Source organism: Primulina eburnea, chromosome 14, assembly GCF_022965805.1.
Source record: "Primulina eburnea isolate SZY01 chromosome 14, ASM2296580v1, whole genome shotgun sequence".
In the NCBI taxonomy this organism is placed as follows: domain Eukaryota; kingdom Viridiplantae; phylum Streptophyta; class Magnoliopsida; order Lamiales; family Gesneriaceae; genus Primulina; species Primulina eburnea.
The window spans coordinates 5,450,491-5,472,848 of NC_133114.1; the positions used below are offsets into that span (position 1 = coordinate 5,450,491).

The window sequence follows — 22,358 nt, forward strand, 5'->3', positions numbered from 1 at the left end:
CTTTAACATAAAATTGCTGAATTAAAAATTTTGACTTTTTATATTATTTAAGCCCTCTTGAACCATGACTCGACCCCAATGAGCCATGTTTCAAATTAATTTTCAAAGGAGAAAACCCTAGTCCCTCGACCCAAGCCCCTTCGAGCCACCTTCATGTTTTTCTCGAGCCAAGCTCGAGCCGACCTGAGCCATGATCGAGCCATCCATCCCTTGGACCCTACTGGACCCTAAGCACCCAAAGAACCTGACCCTAGCCCCAACCGCAAGCCCCAACCCCAGCTGCAAGCTCATGACCGAGAACCCTTATTGGCATGGAGTCTTCATTTGTGATCCTAGGACCTAGCCAACCGAACCAGACCCTGAACCAGCCCATTGTGCACCTTCTTAGGACCCTAGTGAGTCAACCTAGCCCAGCCCAAAGCCCCTTGCCAGAGCCAACCTTCCCTGCGCAAGCTGCACACCTGCGCGACTGCATGTGCTCTCGGTACTCCTCCCCAGCCCTCGACTCAAGTCCTATCATGGCTAGGACTCCTTCCCTGACCCCTCACGTACCCTAGATAGCCCTGGCCCCAGCCGCGACCAAGCATAGCCACAAATCCCTAAAAGCCGAGCCTTACAAACACCATGACAGAAAAGATGGTTCCAGCTTGTGTTCTATTCATGTTGTGCAACATTTGTGATGACTTAGACTCCTTAAACTTGTGTAAAACAACCCTTGATCCATACCCTAATCATGGCAGCCCCTTAAGATCATATTAAACATGATTTTGGATGAAAATACAAGCTTTAAAATCACATAAGATGTTTACACAAAAACAAAACATGATGCAACTTGTTTTTTCATGCAAAACGTTTTCAAACCATTATTATGGTGTGATAGATGATTAAAAGAATAATATGGCGTGTCTTTGCGTGATTTACGCACGAAATGACGTTGACGATTGAAGAACGACGACGAGAAAAACCTTGGCTTGACAAACTATGAAAAAGTCTCGACACTTTTCTCTCAATTTCTTGTGTGTGCCGTGTGTTGTATTTCAAGAAAAGTGTTTGGATTTGTTGGGGAAGGGGCGTGCATGTGAATGGTATGGGGTTAGGGTAGGTTTTGTATATTAAATAGTTAATTAAAATACTAATCAAGCTTAGGCACATTGAGAAGGTTAATTAGGCCCATTAGTGCTTAATTAAAATCTTTGCTTAATAAAATTTGTGAATTTATTAACCGGGATGTCAAAAAGTTCGTATTTTTGTTAAAAATTCAACACCAATAAAAATTACGCCCCGACGTATAAAATCATCTCAAAACTCGTTATTTTCAAAAATAAGAAAAACATCAACAATATTTTAAATAATTAAAAATAATTATTTAATAAAATTATTTTCCAGTTTTCAGCCCTCGGTCTCCGTTCCTCGATCGCAACTCGAATAACCCCTAAAAATACATTTTAATGCATATAAGTAGAAAAAGTACTAAAACATCATATAAAAAGTCACATAATCAATTTAGCGGCAATTAAAATCAATTAATTAACCGTTTCCCATATTCCTTAGATTTGCATGTAGTTGGTTTATGTCGTCTTAATTTTGGACCTTACACCACAAGTATATATACCACGAATCCACAAATGTATATCCACAAATCTAAAAGTATATATCCATGAATCCACAAGAATATATCCGCAAATCTCGATTTTTTTTCAATGAGGATATCGATGGATTAAGAGATAACTTAAGGGAGATTAATTAAAATTATGGTTCATTTTTTTTTACTTCACTAAATATAAATTTCAAATTTTTTTTAAGTTTTTACTTCATCAAAACTACTCTTTTGAAGTAAAATGTTACAAAAAATTAGAAGTGAAGCCCGTGTTTTTTAAATTGTGAAGTAAAAATTAATGTTTTACTTCGCCGATGTTATTACCGAAGTTGATTGGTATTTACTACTTTATAATTAACAATCGCTGAAATAATTAGTGATGAAGTAAAAACCAAAAATTCTACTAGTGAAATAACCAATTTTTATTTTCACACATTTTTTTGTCTTCAATTTTTGACCACCACACTCACCGACCGCCCCCGTCTAATATAGAACATCTGCATCAATATCATTCGTAGTCTCAAGTCTTCCACCATACGGTCATTTTAAGTGGACTCGTGAAATCACCACATGATCCAACTTCGGGCATGTGCAAAGCCAAATATATAATAATTTTAATGCTAGTGAAATTATATACATATAAAAGTACTTTATATCTATATATCTTTCTTTTTTTTCTTGGAGTATCCTAAACTAGGGATAGGAGGGGACTCAACCCCTCCGATCCCGAGTTATTAGATACTAAGCAATAATGAGCTAATTAGAATGATGAGCTAATTAGTAGCGTACATTAGTAGCGAATATAAGTAGTTAGAAATTTGGTTTTGACAGTTAATGAGAAAAGAACAATTTTGCTCGTTCACAATTCCGCTTCTGTAATATGGTATCAGAGCTGCTTTCGCGCGGCACCGAACTTCGATCAGAACTCAAACTTCTCCGGTATTTCCTTGATTCAACGTCGATCGGAACCCGAGATTATCATTCTCTCGTAAATTCTTGATCCCAGTTGCTTCTCATCATTGTTGTATCAATTAATTTATGGCCCCTGTGAATGTCTCTGGTTCTGTAATACCTCTGACCGATTTCGTAAAATAACAGCGGAAATTAAAAATTTTACTTAGAGGGAGGAAGGATTTAAAATTTTCTTGACATAAAAATCATTTACAATCAAAAGTATATACATGATCAATCAAGTGTTGCATCAAAATACAAAATATCATTTTTGATCATGTCAAATGCTAACAAAATAGCCTTCTTCCTTCCATCTTCTATGCATATGACCTCGGCTCCAATCAACGTCCTGGCCCGTCACTCTTATCTGCATCACATGAAATAACTGGAATGAGTATAAAACTCAGCAAGTGGAACTCTTACATAACAATCTACATATATCATACTCTGTAAAACATGAATTTGAAAATTAAATACCATCCAACTCTTGAAACATGAATAACATGGTATAGTATAACAATAACGATGGTATTTCTCTTTTCTCTGGTGGATTGATATTTAAATAGTATCTCTGTCTCTGTACCTATATCCCATCGATATAAATCGATACTCTGTTGGGATATAAGCTTATGGTCTTTGAACAACTAATTGCATGCAATCTCTGACTATCTATTTATCAATCTAATAAAGCATTTAAACCCTCTCTTGGACATTAAAACAAACACTTTGCATACTCTTTTCTTTTGTTTTCCCTTTTTCACATTTGAGACATATAAAAGTCTCTAATATACAACAAAGTGTATCTATACATAATATGAATCAAATGGAAGGGAATAGCATGTAACACCATTGAAATACAATACATATACTTTCATGTGAGCACAAGGAAATGAATTCCACTTACAACCAATAAGAATCTTGATTCTAATCTCTTGGTACAATTCCTACAACAATAAACCATGAATTGCACCATCAACAACCCAATAATCAAACAACCATACCATAAAATCCATAAAATCAACACAATAAAGAATCTCATAATTTCTCAACACCATAATCCAAGAATAACCAAACCCACAAGCTTACCTTAGCTCCTTGAACCCAAAAGAACCTTGTTCTCACTTCAATAATCCAACAATAAGCTTGAATAAAAGGAAGAAAAGAGAGAAATTGAGAACCCTAGCTTCTCCTTGAGATGAATAACCGAGAAGAGTGGAGAGGAATGAGGGAAATAAGAGAAAAGTGAAGTCTCCACCGATTTTATACCTTAAAACACCAAAAACACGTTTTTAAAAATCACTGGCCGCCCGGGCGAACATCTTTTTCCGCCCGGGCGTGGAACTCTCGGCCAAAACACCATATTTTCGAACAACGCCCGCCCGGGCGGAAATTTATTCCCGCTCGGGCGCACTCTGCGTGCAGCCACTTCAAAGATCGGTTCCGAAACGCCTCTTCCTGTCAGAAATAGGAAAAGTGTTAAACGGGAAAGTTGTAGCTATATGTCTTGGCTTGCATCTCCAATTGGCATCATGTCATTTGAAGGTCTGAGTAAAACGTTATGCTAAATATCCCAACTTGTGTCACTGGAGGAACGACGAAACACAAGACACACTTCAGGGCACTTTTGGCTTATCTTCCACAATGATTTGAACAAAACCCAAAACAAGAAAGTTATAGACTTATGTCTTATCTTTCTAATGGAAGTGGCCTCACCTCATTTGGATCAATATATAAATTATCATGAATTTAATTGTAACGTCGCTACTATAACACTACACATCATCTATAACCAACCATACTATAAATCATAAATCGAAACTCTTAACATCCAAACTATACTTAAACTTGACCAATTAGTCAATAAACGTATGAAATCTTAAACTGTACTGTTCACCAGGCTTGGATATTACAGGTTCTGCCTGGTCCTCTGGCCAGTCCGCCATTGATGACCCGATGAGCCCATATTTCCTACATCATTCAGACATTCCAGGGCTCACATTGTCTCTCAGTTGCTCACGGGAGACAACTACACCTCCTGGGATCGAGCAATGAGAATCGCGCTTTCTGTCAAAAATAATTTGGGATTTATCGATGGATCGATAACTAAACCTTCGAATACCAAATCGAATCTCCTCAATTACTGGACTCGAAACAACAATATCGTTGCTCATGGATTTTGAATTCGGTCTCCAAAGAAATTTCAGCCAGCATTCTCTTCTCTGAATCGGCAACAGCCATTTGGCAAGACCTCAAAGAGCGGTTTCACCTAGAGCAACGGTCCAAGAGTTTTTCAATTGAAACGTGAGCTGGTTAGTTTGCTTCAAGAACAAGATTCAGTCAGTGTGTATTTCACAAAACTCAAGGATCTATGGGAAGAATTGACAAACTTCCGGCCTGTATGTAATTGTGGAAAGTGCAGTTGTGAAGGTGTAAAAATACTTGAAGCATATTTTCAAATGGATTATACGATGGCATTTCTCATGGGTCTCAATGATTCTTTGGCCCAAGTCAGGAGCCAAATCTTACTGCGTGGCCCTATTCTACCTATTAATCAAGTTTTCTCCTTAATTGTCCAAGAGGAGCGTTAGAGGTCCATAGGTTCACAATACACAGGGCACAACTCCGGTGGAAGCATGGAATTTGCCATCAAGAATGAACAACACCAGCGACATACTACCAACAAAGGGCAGTTGTCTATGCAAAGGGAAAGACCATTTTGCACCAAGTGCAACATTCATGGGCATACTGGTTGATACTTCTTACAAGATACATGGATATCCTCCGAGTTATAAATGAAAGGGAAAGCTCCAAACAAATATTCATCTACAGTTGCCAATCAGCTATCTGGACCGTCCAAGTCTCCAAGTTTTGATACTAATTCACCACAGAATCTGCTTCAGAATTTCAACAAAGCTCAAGTAGAACAGTTGATGGAAATGTTTACTCAACATCTGTCTACATTTGATTCTCTTGACAGTCCATCCAATGTTCAACCCACAGGTACTTGCTTGTCTATATCTGAACCCAGCAGCTTATACTCACCCACCTGTTGGATTGTTGATTCTGGAGCATCTCGACATATATGTTCAAATCCTTCACTTTTTCAAACATATAGAACAGTGCATGGTTCGATGATCACACTACCAAATCATTCTTCCATAAAGGTTAAGTATTGTGGTGACATTAAACTTAACAGTTCCTTGGTGCTTAGGATGTGATTTATGTCCAGAATTCAAGTTCAATCTAATATCGGTGAGTTCTCTTCTAGATGACAACAGATATGTGATATGCTTCTACCATGATTTCTTCATTATCCAGGAGCCCCTGACACGAAGATGATTGGCAAGGGTAAAAAAATCGAAGGGCTATATATTCTTTATGCTTGGACTGAAACTCATACTACTGTAGTCAACCAAATTTCAGTTTATACTTGGCACATGAGATTGGGTTATCCATCTATTCAAGTCATGGAGATGCTGAAGGATAATTTAAACTGTAGTTCTATCAAACTTGATCTGTGTAAGCCTTGCTATGTTTGTCCTTTAGCTAAACAACGACGATTATCATTTGCATCTATCGAAACATTTCTGCCAATGCTTTTGATCTTGTGCACTGTGATATTTGGGCACCACATCATATTTCTATTTACAATGGTCATCGTTACTTCTTAACTTTGGTTGATGATTGTACTCGCTTTACTTGGGTATTTCTGCTTAGTCACAAGTCTAATGCTTCACACGTGGTTACCCGGTTCTACAACATGGTTGAGAATCAATTTCAGAAGAGGATCAAAGTCTTTCGCACCGATAATGCCAAAGAACTTGCATTCACTGAGTTGTGTCAAGCCAAAGTCATTTTACATCAATATTCATGTGTGCAAACACCCCAACAAAACTCGGTAGTTGAAAGGAAACATCAACACTTTCTCAACATGGCTATATCACTCATTTTCGAGTCTCGTGTACCTAAGAAGTTCTGGGGAGAATGTGTTCTCACTGCAACTTTCTTGATCAATAGGGTACCATCACCGAGGACCCAAAATAAAGCTCCATATGAACTTTTCTATCACAGATCCTTTGATTACTCCGCTCTACGTAGCTTCGGGTGTCTTGTGTTTGCCTCTACGTTGGCTGCTCACCGTGATAAGATATCTCCTCGAGCATGCCCATGAATTTTTCTGGGATATCGTCCAGGGGTAAAAGGATACAAATAACTTGACATCGAGACTCAAGAAGTGTTCATTTACAGGGATGTAGTCTTTCACGAATCTACATTTCCCTGTCATCTGGGCACATCCCACACAAATATTGATCCTTTTCAAACTGTGGTCATGCCAAAGACTTTAGAATCACCATGTCTTGAGATGCCTAACCTAGCGCCTATTGATTTTGAACCAACACAAATGACCAGCAGAAGTAACGACCAATCCATCCACACGAGTCGCACTTCGTCCAGAGTCACGAATCCCCCATCATACCTCCGTGATTATCATTGCAATTTGCTGCATTCTTCAGCACCAATACTTTCCACATGTCTTTTTCCACTGAGTGCTTATGTATATTATGATACTCTCTCTCAATCATATCAAAATCTGGTGCTCAATGTATCTTCACAATTCGAGCCTCAATTTTATCATCAAGCTGTTCAATTTCCTCAGTGGAGGGAAGCAATGAAAGTTGAACTTGATGCCATGGAGGCTAATAACACTTGGACAGTAATATCTTTACCCCCGGGTAAACACTCCATCGGCTGTCGTTGGGTCTACAAGATCAAGTATACATCAGATGGATCTGTCGATTGACAAAAAGCACGTCTTGTGGCTAAAGGCTACACTCAACATGAGAGTGTTGATTTCTTTGAGACATTCTCACTGGTGGCCAAGTTAACCACCATCAAAGTCCTTCTCGCACTTGCTGGCAGCTAGCATTGGCATCTTGTGCAATTAGATGTAAATAACGCATTCCTCAATGGTGATCTCTTGGAGGAAGTCTACATGGATATGCCACTTGGATATGCTAAACGAGTTTCTCAACATCCTATGACGACCAAACTTGTTTGCAAACTTCATAAGTCGATTTATGGACTTCATCAAGCATCTCGCCAGTGGTACTCCAAATTTTCTCAAGCATTAATTCATTTTGGATTCTCTCAATCTTAGTCTGATAATACCTTGTTCACAAAAGGGATAGGTCTGTCATTTGTCGCCTTACTCGTATATGTCGACGATATTATCATTGCTGGGCCATCAGCACACATAATCCAATCCTTAAAGACCTTTATTAAGAGTAAATTCAAGCTCAAGGATTTAGGATCACTCAAGTTTTTTTTTCTTCTTATGGAAATCGCTGGCTCCAAACAAGGAATTTGTCTTTCACAGCGCCATTATACGTTGAAGTTGCTAGAAGACACTGGCCATTTAGCAAGCAAACCTGTTCTTACACCGATGGAACCTCGTTTGCGTCTCAACCTTATTGATGGTGAACCACTCGAGGACGTATCACAGTATCGTCGTCTCATTGGCAGGCTTTTGTATCTCACCTTATCTCGACCCGACATTGTTTTTGCAGTCCACACACTCAGTCAATTTTTTTTCTAAGCCTCGCACACCGCATATGCAAGCTGTTCATCACTTGTTGCGTTATCTCAAGACAGCTCTTGGACAAGGCATTTATTTTCCAACCTCTTCATCACTCCAGCTGTGGGCCTTTTCTGATGCTGACTGGGCCTCATGCGTGGACACACGAAGATCTTTCACTGGGTATTGTGTATTCCTCGGCGATGCATTGATCTCATGGAAAGCTAAAAAGCAAACCCCCATTTCCAGGTCTTCCACGGAGGCAGAAAATCGTGCCTTAGCCAGTACTACCAGTGAGGTGCTTTGGCTCAAACAATTACTGTGTGACTTCCATGTTGCAACACCTACACCAGCCACTATATTTTGTGACAATCAATCGGCCATCCACATTGCTCACAATCCTATCTTCCATGAGCGTACCAAGAACATCGAGATCGACTGTCATTTCGTGCGGAACAAAATAGCAGACGGTGCGATCAAATTACTCCCTATTTGATCCAATCTCCAACTTGCGGACATGTTCACCAAGCCTCTGCCATCTACCACTCTTTCCACTTTACTCTCCAAGATGTCTATGAAGAATATCTACCGTACATCTTGAAGGGAACGGGGGGGGGTATTATATACTAATCAATAATGAGCTAACTAGAATAATGAGATAATTAGTAGCGTACATTAGTAGCGAATATAAGTAGTTAGAAAGTTTGTTTGACAGTTAATGAGAAAAGAACAATTTTGCTCATTAACAATTCCGCTTCTATAATATGAGTCCTTATACTGGAAATGCCAGGGTTAAACCATTGGCCTATTGCCTGGTTTCCTATATATCTAAGTAGATGCATGGCTGCTTATTGAAGTGTTGTTTCTAACTGATGTTTGATGTTATGACAACATAAATTTTAAGGTGTGCCTCCACTTCTAGTGCAAAGTTTTGGCCAAAAAATCCAAATCTATGCACATAATTCAATGCCCAAATCTTCAACAAATTAAAGATTTTATATTATACCACAAATCACAATACTCTTGGCTTCAAGACCCTTATTTGGCTGATCGATAGTGGAATTTGAATCGGACAACCATTATTTCTGAAGAATCATGAAAAAAATGAATTGGGAGAGTAATGTTGCACGCTAATTCTCCTTCACACGAGGTAATTTCAGGCTGTGACTCCACTTCGCTAAATAGGCTTTGGTACACAATAATTTTCGATTTGCAATAAAATATAATCCAGGTTTATTTCTGGAATAGAGACCCTTCCACTTCCCATTTTTGTATTGTATTTTCCAACTTGATCAAATCAATCATGATTTGATTAAGTTCCCTCCATCTTCGATCATTGGTATTCTAGCCACTACAAATATTGCCACGATCCTAATGCTACAAAACCCCCACTAGCACCTAATCCTTTCCCAATCAAGCATACATATATTCTCTTCGAACTATACAGCTTGTTTTACATTCTAAACCAAAAATCAATCATGTTGCCAAGAAGTCGAACTTTTCCTTCAAGAATCTACAATGGAGTTGTAAGAAAAAAATTATCCTCGGATGATTTTATAACGTTTCGGGATTCCTGTGATTAATATTGGATTTTTTTTATTTTTTAACGTTGTTTAGGTTGAAGAAAGGCACGACGACCAGCATTACATGCAAGTTGACATCCAGCCTAAAGCTCAAAATAGCGAGACCCAAGCGATGAACCTTCAAGCCACTTACTCCAAGTGCTTCGATGATGACGGCCGCCTAAAAAGAACTGGTTTTTAATCTAATTTTCGTACTCATTTCTTGCATTATTGCTAATGTAATTACTGGATACGTACGCTTTTCTTGAGCAAAAACAAAATGTTTCATAAGATATATCATATATATGAATATTAATTACGTTTTAAACTAATTAATACTTCGAAAATAAATTTGTGCATGAATTTCAAGCTGTGTAGTACGTTAAAAAACTTGTAGTACTATGATCACAAAATAGGTATTTTGTTTTACGCAAAAGCGAAACCAGATGAGTTTGTATCGAGCTCAACCCTGAAATATTTATTGGCTCGGATTCAGATCGACTCGTTAAGTCACAGAGTTAGATTGCATATTGTAAGATAAGCGCAGACAATTTCATCTTCGTTAGCTCATAGGGAAATCAACTAGTCCATACAGTAATGACACTAATTATTGTGAGTAGATAATCCAGATAAGATCAAGCTGCGATATTCCAAATCCCAATCGAGTGAAAGGCGGAAACAACCCATAAAATTTTCTCTCTTTCTTGTTATCTTTCTGTTTCAAAGGTGCGAGATACTCGCAACCGATTTCCTAATTTTGTGTTTCTTTTAAGCTCTGTAATTAGGTAGATTTTTTCTAATACAAAAAGAAACTTTCTTTGAGTTATTCAAGTTCACTGGTGAATTCTTTTTTTTTTCTTCTTTGGACGTTCGCTCTCTGGTTTTAAAGCTAACATTTGGTATCAGAGCTTTGAGTGCAGAACGTCCAAATATTCACAGCTTCATTAAAATGTCGATTACCCACCAGAACACAACGAAAGAGAACGGCGGAGTGTCGTTTCACTATCCAATGCTGAAAACCCACAATTATGCAACATGGGCGATAAAGACAGAGGCGATTCTTGATGCCCAAGGAGTTTTGGAGGCGGTGGAGCCGACTGAAGGAGCAAGAGTGGATGGAAGAAAGGATAAGGCAGCACGTGCATACATCTTGCAGTGCATTCCAGAAGACATCCTTCTCCATATCGCAAAGAAGAAGACATCAAAGGATACCTGGGACAACCTCAAGACGAGGTACCTGGGTGGCGATCGAGTCAAGAAGGCACGTGTACAGACACTAAAGAGCGAATTTGATGCTCTTCGGATGAGGGAAACCGAGACAATTGATGAATTCGCCGGAAGACTCAGTGCCATGAACAACAAGTTTTCCACCCTTGGTGATACACTTGAAGACTCCTCTCTGGTCAAGAACCTGCTCGACTCCGTCCCTGAAAAATTCCTTCCCATCGTTGCCAGGATCGAACATTTCTACGACCTCGAGACCATGCCATTTGAAGAAGCTATAGGGCGATTAAAGTCATATGAGGAACGAACAATGCGATTACGTGGCAACAACAACGGTACTGAGGGTCAAATTTTATTCACTCATGCCGAATGGCAAGCACGACAGAAGGGGAGTAGTAGTGACACCTCGTCAGGAGGAAAGGGGCGTGGGTCCAGCGGCCCTGATCGTGGCAAATGGCGTGGAAGAGGGCGTGATCGTGGTCGTAGTGGGCTATGAAAAGACAATACAGGAGGTAATAGCAACACCTTGCAGTGGTACTCGTGACAAGAGTCACATAAAGTGTTTCAATTGTGAGAAAATGGGACATTATGCGTCTGAATGCCGCAGCAAGCGTCGTGACGATGAAGCTCATCTCACTCGCACCACCTATGAAGAACCAGCGCTGTTGACGGCCGTGTCCCAGTAGGTGACGCAAAATAGGCGTGAACAGCAAGATGCTATACTACTCAGCGAAGAGAGGCTATTACCAGAGATGTACCGTGGTGACAAGAATGGAGAAAATGAAGACATCTGGTACCTTGACAATGGTGCAAGCAATCACATGACTGGGCATCGCGAGAAGTTCCAAGAATTGGATGAAGCTGTCACCAGGAGGGTGAAGTTCGGCAATGGATCAACTATCCAGATCATGGGAAAGGGGACGGTTGTGTTTGATTGCAAGAACGACGATCAAAAAGTTCTCCAAGAGGTATACTACATTCCCAAACTTTGTAGTAATATTATAAGTCTTGGACAAATGACTGAAGACGGGAACGAGGTACACATGGGAGGAGATACCATGAAGGTGTTTGACAGGAGTGGGAAGCTCTTGATGTTGGTGAAGCGAACACAAAATCGCTTGTACAAGATACAGTTAAAGACATTCAAGAAGATTTGTCTCCTAACAAGCCTAGATGACCTAGCATGGTTATGGCATGAGAGACTCGGCCATGTCAACTTCTATGACTTGAAGCTCTTGGGGGAGAAAAAAATGGCAATTGATGTGCCATTGCTAACCCAACCAAACAAGTTATGTGAGGGGTGTGTGATAGCCAAGCATCCAAGGTTGACGTTCCTGTACCAGACTAAATACAGAGCAGAGAAGCCACTGGAACTCCTCCATGCTGATATTTGTGGGCCAATCTCACCATGTACACTCGGTGGTAATAAGTATTTTCTTTTAATTATTGATGATTTCACTAGGTGGATGTGGGTGTATGTATTGGCAGCAAAGAATGATGCTTTCATGACATTCAAGAAGTTCAAGTCTCTGACAGAGAACAAGACTGAGTACAAGATCATAACACTTCGGACGGATCGCGGTGGCGAGTTCATTATCCACTGAGTTCACTCGTTTCTGTGAAGACGAAGGGATTGAGAGGCACCTCACAGCTCCCTACACACCGCAACAGAATGGTGTTGTGGAACGTCGTAACCGCACAGTGATGGCCATGACAAGATCTCTACTCAAAAGCATGCATGTGCCTGCAAGATTCTGGGGAGAGGCAGTTAGACATGCAGTCTATTTGTTGAATCGTCTACCAACTAAGATACTGGGAGAGCGCACCCCATTTGAAGCCTGGATGGGAAGAGAGCCATACCTCACACACTTGAGAGTGTTCGGCTGTGTGGCATATGCGAAAAACACATTTACTCAGCTCAAGAAACTTGACGACAGAAGCTCACCCATGGTATATTTGGGTGTAGAAGAAGGTTGCAAAGCTCATCGCTTATTTGACCCAAGACATAGCAAGCTACAAGTAAGTAGGGATGTCATTTTTCAAGAAAAACTCAAATGGTCATGGAATGCAGATACTAGTAATGAGGGGCCACCGTCAGAGTTCATCATGTTGGATGCATTCTATTATGATGAATCGATTGATGATGCAGACACTGAAGATGTCACATCACTAGGGGCAGAAATGTTATGTTCACCTATACTCCAGTCAAATGATCATGAGGCTACACCACCCCTTGTGACATTCACCCCTGAGTCCCAAGGCAGACTTATCTGTTTTAGGTCAATTTATGAGATTTACGCCAATACTGAGGAAGTGGTTGCTATCAATGAAGAAGAGAATGAGGTAATGATGGTGCTGTCTGAAGAACCAACCTGTTACCAAGAAGCTGTAATCGAAACCTGCTGGTACGAATCAATGAAAGAGGAGTTGAAATGCATTAAAAAAAACAACACGTGGACCCTAACTGAGCTCCCATCAGGCCACAAACCCATCGGCCTAAAGTGGGTATTCAAACTAAAGAAATATTCAGATGGGCGGGTCGTTAATCACAAAGCAAGGTTGGTGGCTAAAGGTTACGTACAAAATCAAGGCATCGATTTCGAAGAAGTGTTTGCACCTGTAGCTAGACTTGACTCTATTCGAGTCATTCTTGCACTTGCTGCAAATCAAAGTTTGGAGGTACACCATCTAGATGTGAAGCCTGCGTTTCTTAATGGTGAGTTAGAAGAAGAAGTATATGTCACCCAACCAGAAGGGTTTGAAGTACAAAACCAGAAGCATAAGGTTTATAGGCTGTCAAAGGCCCTCTATGGATTACGCCAAGCTCCACGAGCTTGGAACATTCGATTTCATATGAGCCTAAAAGAGCTAGGCTTCAGGAAATGTACTCAAGAACAGGCAGTGTACATAAGAAAGGAGAAGCAAGAGTGATTGTTGGAGTGTATGTTGATGACGTAATTGTGACAGGAAGAAGTGTCGAAGAAATCAACAAGTTCAAGCAGCAAATGATGACAGAATTTGAAATGAGTGACTTGAGTCTTCTCTCCTATTACTTAGGTTTTGAGTTGGAACAACAAAAGGGTTGAATATTACTTAAACAATCAGCCTATGCTAAGAAAATCTTGTCTCAGTTCAAGATGGCAGATTGCAATGCCTCAAAGTATCCAATGGAGCCCAAGACGCAGCTGCACAAAGACTTGGAAGGGACTCCAGTTGATGCCACAGAGTTTAGACGTATCATTGGTTGTCTCAGATACTTATTACACACACGACTAGACATCTCATACGTAGTAGGAATGGCTAGCAGATACATGGACAGACCTACTGATCGAGCAAAACTTGCACAGTAAAATCTCCAATAAAAATAAATAAAAATTCAGGCTCGAAATAATCGCAAGTGCACGATGTCAAGTTATAGTAAAACGTATAAGAGTACGAGTATCGATCCCACAGAGATTGATTAGACAAATTTACTTTAAATTAAATTCTTTAATTAATTAAAACGACAATTGAATTACTTATTAACTAAATTAATACTAAAACACTAAATTGAAACAAACACATTAAAAATAATATAAACTAAAATAATAAATAAGCGAGTGTTAGGATCTCGGTTCACCTACCCGTCGTTAATTTAATTAATTAATATCGACACTGATTTACGCTTTTGACAGGATTTCCTAAGCAATTAACATACTCTCTCGAGCTATGCTAAACTAATTCTACACGAAAGAATAATAAAATCTCTTTTATTATTTACTAACGGTGAATTGCATGTCGATCTATGAAATCCCTTAGTTTTCGCTCTACTGGACTATGACTACCAACGTGTATCCAACTTCATATCTCTATGTAAATTGTAGATCCACGGATTATGCTACTTGTTCCTATCGCAAGTTATTCTCTCGAACTCACCCACAATATTAGATATTATTAAAGTTAGCTAGGCTTTAACAATTCAATGTAAAATAATAGCACAATCAAGAATGAATCAAAAGTCGAGAATTAAATATTCAAACAACGGTTCGGGGTCGGATCCCCTAAATCCTAACTACAATAAAAGAGTAGAGAGAAAACGCTGTTGAGTTCTTGTTCCGGTTCCGTTGAGCTATCGCCTGCTACAGTGCTCTCCCTCTGAAAAAGTGATGATAAACCCCCGCCCAATCTCGTGTGTATCGTTTTTGTCTTGGATAGAGTCCCTCAAATTAGAAACAAATCTTCCCAGATCTCGCTGAATATCGCGTCTCGCTAGGGCGGTATGTTTTGACCGCTGGGGCGAGTGGTTCTCGAATAAAAATCCTTGGTCGCGTCTTTGGTTTCGCTGGGGCGGTCATTTTTGACCGCCCTAGCGAGAGGTTCGCGCAACAACTCCTTGGCTGGACCAACATTCTCGCTGGGGCGGTCACTTTTGACCGCCCTAGCGAGACACTTGCGCACCAACTCCTCGTCCAAGCCAACATGCTCGCTGGGGCGGTCACTTTTGACCGCCCTAGCGAGGAGTTCTCGATGCTATGCATATAAAATCCCACTTTTTGGTCCAATTCCTACAAAACAACCACAAAATACACGAGATCAGCCAAATGCTAAATAATGCTAGACAAATGCTAAATTAAACTAAAACAAACTAATATGATGCATGAATGCGACTCAAAACCAACACTAAGAATACGTAAAAACGAGTCCTATCAACCCCCTCATACTAACCTTTTGCTCGCCCTCGAGTAAAATAGGTTAAAGCACGAGATTCTAAACAACCTCAACAAAAACAAAAAACTCAAACAGGAAAACCAACCCAACAAAAAAAATGTCAATGGTGAGTCGACAACGGTTACATTCATGCCTCAGTTTACTTTCCCACTACCAATCATAATCAAGTCAAATCGCAAATGAATACTCATTCTCATCTACACATAAATACCAACACTAGTTTGAACGTGTGTGTGTGTCATGATGGGTCTAGTCATTCGTACTTCAAATAGATCAATTATCAAATCATGTGAGTCACTCAATTAACACTTCAATACAAGTCTCACTAGCATGCATTCCCGTGTCCATTTATCACTAGCCACACTTTGAACTTTATTCAACTTTTAAGTGCAGATAAGGGTGTCGAAAAGAAGGAAAATAAGCTCAAGTGGCTAAAAGTTGGGAGTACACCGATCATTTCCATTGTGCAATCGTCAAGACTTTTCGTCTGACTTTCCTCGTCTCCTTACATCTCCAACTTTTAGCCTAGGAATAGAATTTCATTCCTTTTATTTAGGTTCCCCCTCACCTTACATCTCCTTCTTTTTTTTCTCTTTTATTCTGTTGAATGCACAATTTTCACACATGTACTCCCTAGGCTAAGAATGATATAACTTTGGATTAAAGCCGGTTAGGAGTATGATCTTTTAATTAGTGCATTGGAGAGGAGGTACAAGTAAAGTTCAAGGCAAATCAACTTTTCTCAATCAAGGTCACAATTAGCGACTTATTTTCACGGGTTTACATGCTAAATCAACTCATAAATGGTGCCTTTCAAGTTAACCAAACAAAATTTTCAAATTTCACCATTTTTCCTACAAAATCCTAGTCCCCACTCATATGTGCTCAAAAGTTCAAATTTTGTACCAAAATTTATGCTTCAACAATCAAGAGTAGCATTCACAAAGTGACCAAAACAATACTTTTGTAAACTATCAATTCAAGATCATCATTGGCTCATAACCTATGTCTTCTCACCATAAACGACACAAACTAACAAAACTGCAACAAAACTAAAGAAATGCAATGAAACTAAACCAATTAACTAAACAACCAAAACAATCTACCCACCCCCTCATACTAAAGTCGTGCAATGTCCCCATTGCACTAGACGACATAGAAAAAAAATAAATAGATAGATAAAACCAAACAACTAAATGCATGCATAAAAAAAATTATTAATAATTTAATAAAAATAAAATAAAAACTCCCCTGGTTGATTATATTGTAGTAGTTGTAGACATCAATCATCTCCTATTGTACGAGCTCCTAAGGCCATCAATCTCCCACGTCCTCCAGTATACTCACCTGGCACAAAAGAAATTGAGCAAAATCAAATAACCACGAAACCAGGACTCAATGCAACAACTAAAATTAAAATAAATAACTAAAATATAAAACGCTTGGGTTGCCTCCCAAGTAGCGCCTGATTTCTAGTCGTCGGCTTGACCCTCCGAAGTCCTTATCAAAGAGCGGCTGATGCCCAAAGTAAGTGTCATATGACACCACATCTGGGTCTGGATTCCAAATGCCCTCAAGTCTGGCTAGATATAGGCACATTAAGCTCGTCACCTCAACAACACACAACTCTGAATAATCGGCATGAGATGAGAAAAATAGTGTCGGCACTCCTTTATCAGAAAATTCTTCAAAAATCTCTTCCGACTGAGGCTCATTTACCAGCGAAGGATCAAACAACTCTAGATTTTCAGTCTTATCCAACTCATTCTCACTATCTTGGTTGTTTGAGTCATCATCATCAAACCAAACCGGATCGATCACCGGTTGAGTATCTCGCTTCACTTCATGTTCTCGGCGACTCTGAAAGATGGATTTCTTGATATTCTCTATTTGCTCCTCAAGGTTGCGCAGAGAATTAATTTGATTTTCTATAGCTGCCTCAGTCAGTGCCACATACCTATCCACGGTATCTTCTAGTTGAGTCGTGATCAGTTCATGGCTATCTCTCTCATCATTTTGAAACTCAAATGGTTGGTCTATAAACTCTGGGTAATGATCTTGTGTGTATTGATGACTCCAACACTGTGGTGAAAGATCCCAATATCTATGGTAGTCAAAGTCCGCCATATCACCCAACAAAAGTATCATTTTCTCATCATCTCGGCAAAATAGTGGACTGCCTGTTGTTAGTGCTCCGTCGATCACCCATCTTCGTGTTAGTGCATCCAAACCATTAAGGAAAAATTTAAGAAGAGAATAGTTAGAAAAATCATGATACAGGAAATTGTTTGCTAAATAATCGAATCTCTCCCATGCTGCGTAAAAAGGCTCTCCGCGTTGTTGGGCAAATCTTGTGAATACTTTTCGATGAAACATCTCAAAGTATTGCACAAGAAAATTTCCTGCAAAAAGAAAATAGAAAACGGTAGATCACGCAGGAATAAAATAAAATAAATAACTAAAAAAAATTAAACTAACTAAAGAAAATAACAAAAAGAAAAATTTGTCAATTTCAATCCCCGGCAACGGCGCCAAAAACTTGATCGAGTAAAACTTGCACAGTAAAATCTCCAATAAAAATAAATAAAAATTCAGGCTCGAAATAATCGCAAGTGCACGATGTCAAGTTATAGTAAAACGTATAAGAGTACGAGTATCGATCCCACAGAGATTGATTAGACAAATTTACTTTAAATTAAATTCTTTAATTAATTAAAACGACAATTGAATTACTTATTAACTAAATTAATACTAAAACACTAAATTGAAATAAACACATTAAAAATAATATAAACTAAAATAATAAATAAGCGAGTGTTAGGATCTCGGTTCACCTACCCGTCGTTAATTTAATTAATTAATATCGACACTGATTTACGCTTTTGACAGGATTTCCTAAGCAATTAACATACTCTCTCGAGCTATGCTAAACTAATTCTACACGAAAGAATAATAAAATCTCTTTTATTATTTATTAACGGTGAATTGCATGTCGATCTATGAAATCCCTTAGTTTTCGCTCTACTGGACTATGACTACCAACGTGTATCCAACTTCATATCTCTATGTAAATTGTAGATCCACGGATTATGCTACTTGTTCCTATCGCAAGTTATTCTCTCGAACTCACCCACAATATTAGATATTATTAAAGTTAGCTAGGCTTTAACAATTCAATGTAAAATAATAGCACAATCAAGAATGAATCAAAAGTCGAGAATTAAATATTCAAACAACGGTTCGGGGTCGGATCCCCTAAATCCTAACTACAATAAAAGAGTAGAGAGAAAACGCTGTTGAGTTCTTGTTCCGGTTCCGTTGAGCTATCGCCTGCTACAGTGCTCTCCCTCTGAAAAAGTGATGGTAAACCCCCGCCCAATCTCGTGTGTATCGTTTTTGTCTTGGATAGAGTCCCTCAAATTAGAAACAAATCTTCCCAGATCTCGCTGAATATCGCGTCTCGCTAGGGCGGTATGTTTTGACCGCTGGGGCGAGTGATTCTCGAATAAAAATCCTTAGCTACGTCTTTGGTTTCGCTGGGGCGGTCATTTTTGACCGCCCTAGCGAGAGGTTCGCGCAACAACTCCTCGGCTGGACCAACATTCTCGCTGGGGCGGTCACTTTTGACCGCCCTAGCGAGACACTTGCGCACCAACTCCTCGTCCAAGCAAACATGCTCGCTGGGGCGGTCACTTTTGACCGCCCTAGCGAGGAGTTCTCGATGCTATGCATATAAAATCCCACTTTTTGGTCCAATTCCTACAAAACAACCACAAAATACACGAGATCAGCCAAATGCTAAATAATGCTAGACAAATGCTAAATTAAACTAAAACAAACTAATATGATGCATGAATGCGACTCAAAACCAACACTAAGAACACGTAAAAACGAGTCCTATCACCTACAATAATGCATCACAAGGTGGTTAAGCAAATTCTCAGGTACTTGAGAGGCAGAATCCATTTTGGACTTGCTTATGTGAAGGGACCCCAGGAATTTAATATATTCGGCTATTCGGAGAGTGACTTAGCTGGTGATCGCGATGGGAGAAAAAGCACAAGTGGAATGGCTTTCTACTTTAATGAAAACTTAGTGTCCTGGAACTCACAGAAGCAGAAGACGGTGGCACTTTCAGCTTGTGAAGCTGAGTTCATGGCAGCAACAGATGTGGCTTGCCAAGCTCGGTGGTTAAGGAGTCTTGCTGGTGAGTTAGCGATATAGAGACAAAGCCAGTAACCTTATTTGTTGATAACAAATCTGCCATAGCTCTTATGAAGAACCCAGTATTTCATGGTCGTAGTAAGCACATAGATACAAGGTTTCATTTTATCAGAGAATGTGTTGAGAAGGGACAGATTGTGGTAGAGTTTGTCAACACTGGAGAACAATGGGCTGATTCATTGACAAAAGCACTGTCAGGAGTGAAGTTAGCTTCCATGTGGCAGCTAATCGGAGTATGTGATTTGGAGCCAAGTCTGGATTAGGGGGAGTAATGTGAGCAGATAATCCAGATAAGATCAAGCTGCGATATTCCAAATCCCGATCGAGTGAAAGGCGGAAACAACCTATCAAATTTTCTCTCTTTCTTGTTATCTTTCTGTTTCAAAGGTGCGAGATACTCGCAACTGATTTCCTAATTTTGTGTTTCTGTTAAGCTTTTACTTTAGTATATATGCTCTGTAATTAGGTAGATTTTTTTTAATACAAAAAGAAAATTTCTTTGATTTATTCAAGTTTACTAGTGAATACTTTTTTTTTCTTCTTTGGACGTTCGCTCTCTGATTTTAAAGCTAACAATTATATATCCTATGCAGGCAATTTGACAAATTCAACATCACATATTATTACTGCCGTGATCGGTTCGGGGGTGCTTTCGTTGACGTGGGCGATTGCACAACTGGGATGGGTTGCAGTACCTATTGTTATGTCGCTATTTGCTTTAGCCAGACTTTAGTCGTCAAATCTCCTATCCAGGTGTTACAGGACAGGTGACCCTTTTACTGGGCTGAGAAACTATACGTATATGGGTGCTGTGGGGGCTAACTTAGGTCAATCCTCATTTTCCTCCGGTATTTCATTGATTTTTTGTGTATTAATTTTGTTAAGTTTGGTGGCACTAATATTTATTCAACACCAGGTGGGAAAAAAGCTCAGCTTTGTGGCTGGATTCAGTACGTGAATCTGTTTGGTGTGGCTATTGGCTACACAATTGCTGCCTCTTCCAGTGTTGACCAAGTGTGGTGGCTCTCCATAGTTGAAGCAGTCATGTCCTTCACATACTCTGGTGTAGGTCTTGCTCTTGGGATCGCCCAAGTCGCAGGTGCATATACATATATGCATATACAAAATATCGGATCAAACTAGCACCTTTGAACAAGAAGCTAATAGTCTGATGCATGTTTTTAATTTCAGAAAATAAGGGCTTCAAAGGAAGCCCTACCGGAATCAGCATCAGGGCGGTGATGAAATCTGGAATGGTTACTCCAACGAATAAGCTATAGAGGAGTTTACAAGCTTTGGGAGCGATTGCCTTCACTTATTCATATTCGATGGTCCTCATAAAGATTCAAGACACAATAAATCTCCACCAGCAGAGCATAAAACCATGAAGAAAGCAGCTTCCCTAAGCATCGTCGTGACGACCATATTCTACATTTTGTGTGGATGCATGGGCTATGTTGCTTTCGGAGACCAGGCACCCGGTAATCTTCTCACAGGTTTCGGGTTTTACAATTCATCCTGATTGGTTGACATAGCCAACACTGCTATAGTGTTCCATCTAGTTGGTGCCTACCAGGTATAAACAAAGATTGCTCACAGCTAGTCAGTAAAATTTTGCTCAATGTGGTTCCTACATTACTAACAAAATGATGAAAATGAAAAAACTTTAGGTCTACTGCCAGCCCTTATTTTCATTTTTCGAAAATTGGAGCGCGCAAAAATGGAGCAGGAGCAAATTTGTGATGGCAGAATATGACATTCCTATCACATTTTATGGGGTTTATAAGCTGAACTTTTTCCGCTTAACACGGAGAACAGAATTTGTCATTTTGACAACCATCATAGCGATGATGTTGCCATTTTCCAACGACGTGGTTGGGATACTTGGAGCTTTAGGATTTTGGCCTCTTAACAGTTTATTTTCCCGTGGAGATGTACATTGCCCAAAACAAGATCGGGCGGGGGACGGACGAGTGGATCGGGTTACAGATACCGAGTATCGCTTGTCTTTGTGTTTCTATAGCAGTAGCAGTTGGATCTGTAGCTGGTGTAGTCATTGATCTTAATACATACATGCCCTTCAAAACGAGCTATTGATATGCCTGAAATCAGACTTGAATAAATGTATTATGAACTTTGTAAGGTAAAAGAGTGGGGAAATTAGTTATTACAATGGGAAATGGAGTTTGATTTGTGAAGTTATTATTCTAAAAATAAATTGCTGGATTCATCGATATTTTTCTAAGGTGATTGTTCAAATTTTTAATAAACTCTCTATTTCACACACACATACACGTATTATTTATTTATAGAATTTTAGCACCATTAAATGAATTCTAAAATTTTCACTTATTTGTCACATATATTCCGTTGAACTTGGTTGTGATGCATCATATAGAAAATTACATATGAAATCAAATAATGAAAAATGAGACACAAGAATTTTACGTCGTTCGGCAATTTTCTACATTTACGGGAAAGTGGGCAACAAAATTTATACAATGGAGATAAACTTTCT

The 22,358-nt window shown here is 39.3% G+C and overlaps 1 pseudogene; it reads left to right on the plus strand.

The window, feature by feature from the left end:
- Window positions 1-9,449: 9,449 nt before the first annotated feature.
- Window positions 9,450-22,110, plus strand: LOC140812187 (amino acid permease 2-like; annotated as a pseudogene).
- The last annotated feature ends 248 nt before the right edge of the window (window positions 22,111-22,358 follow it).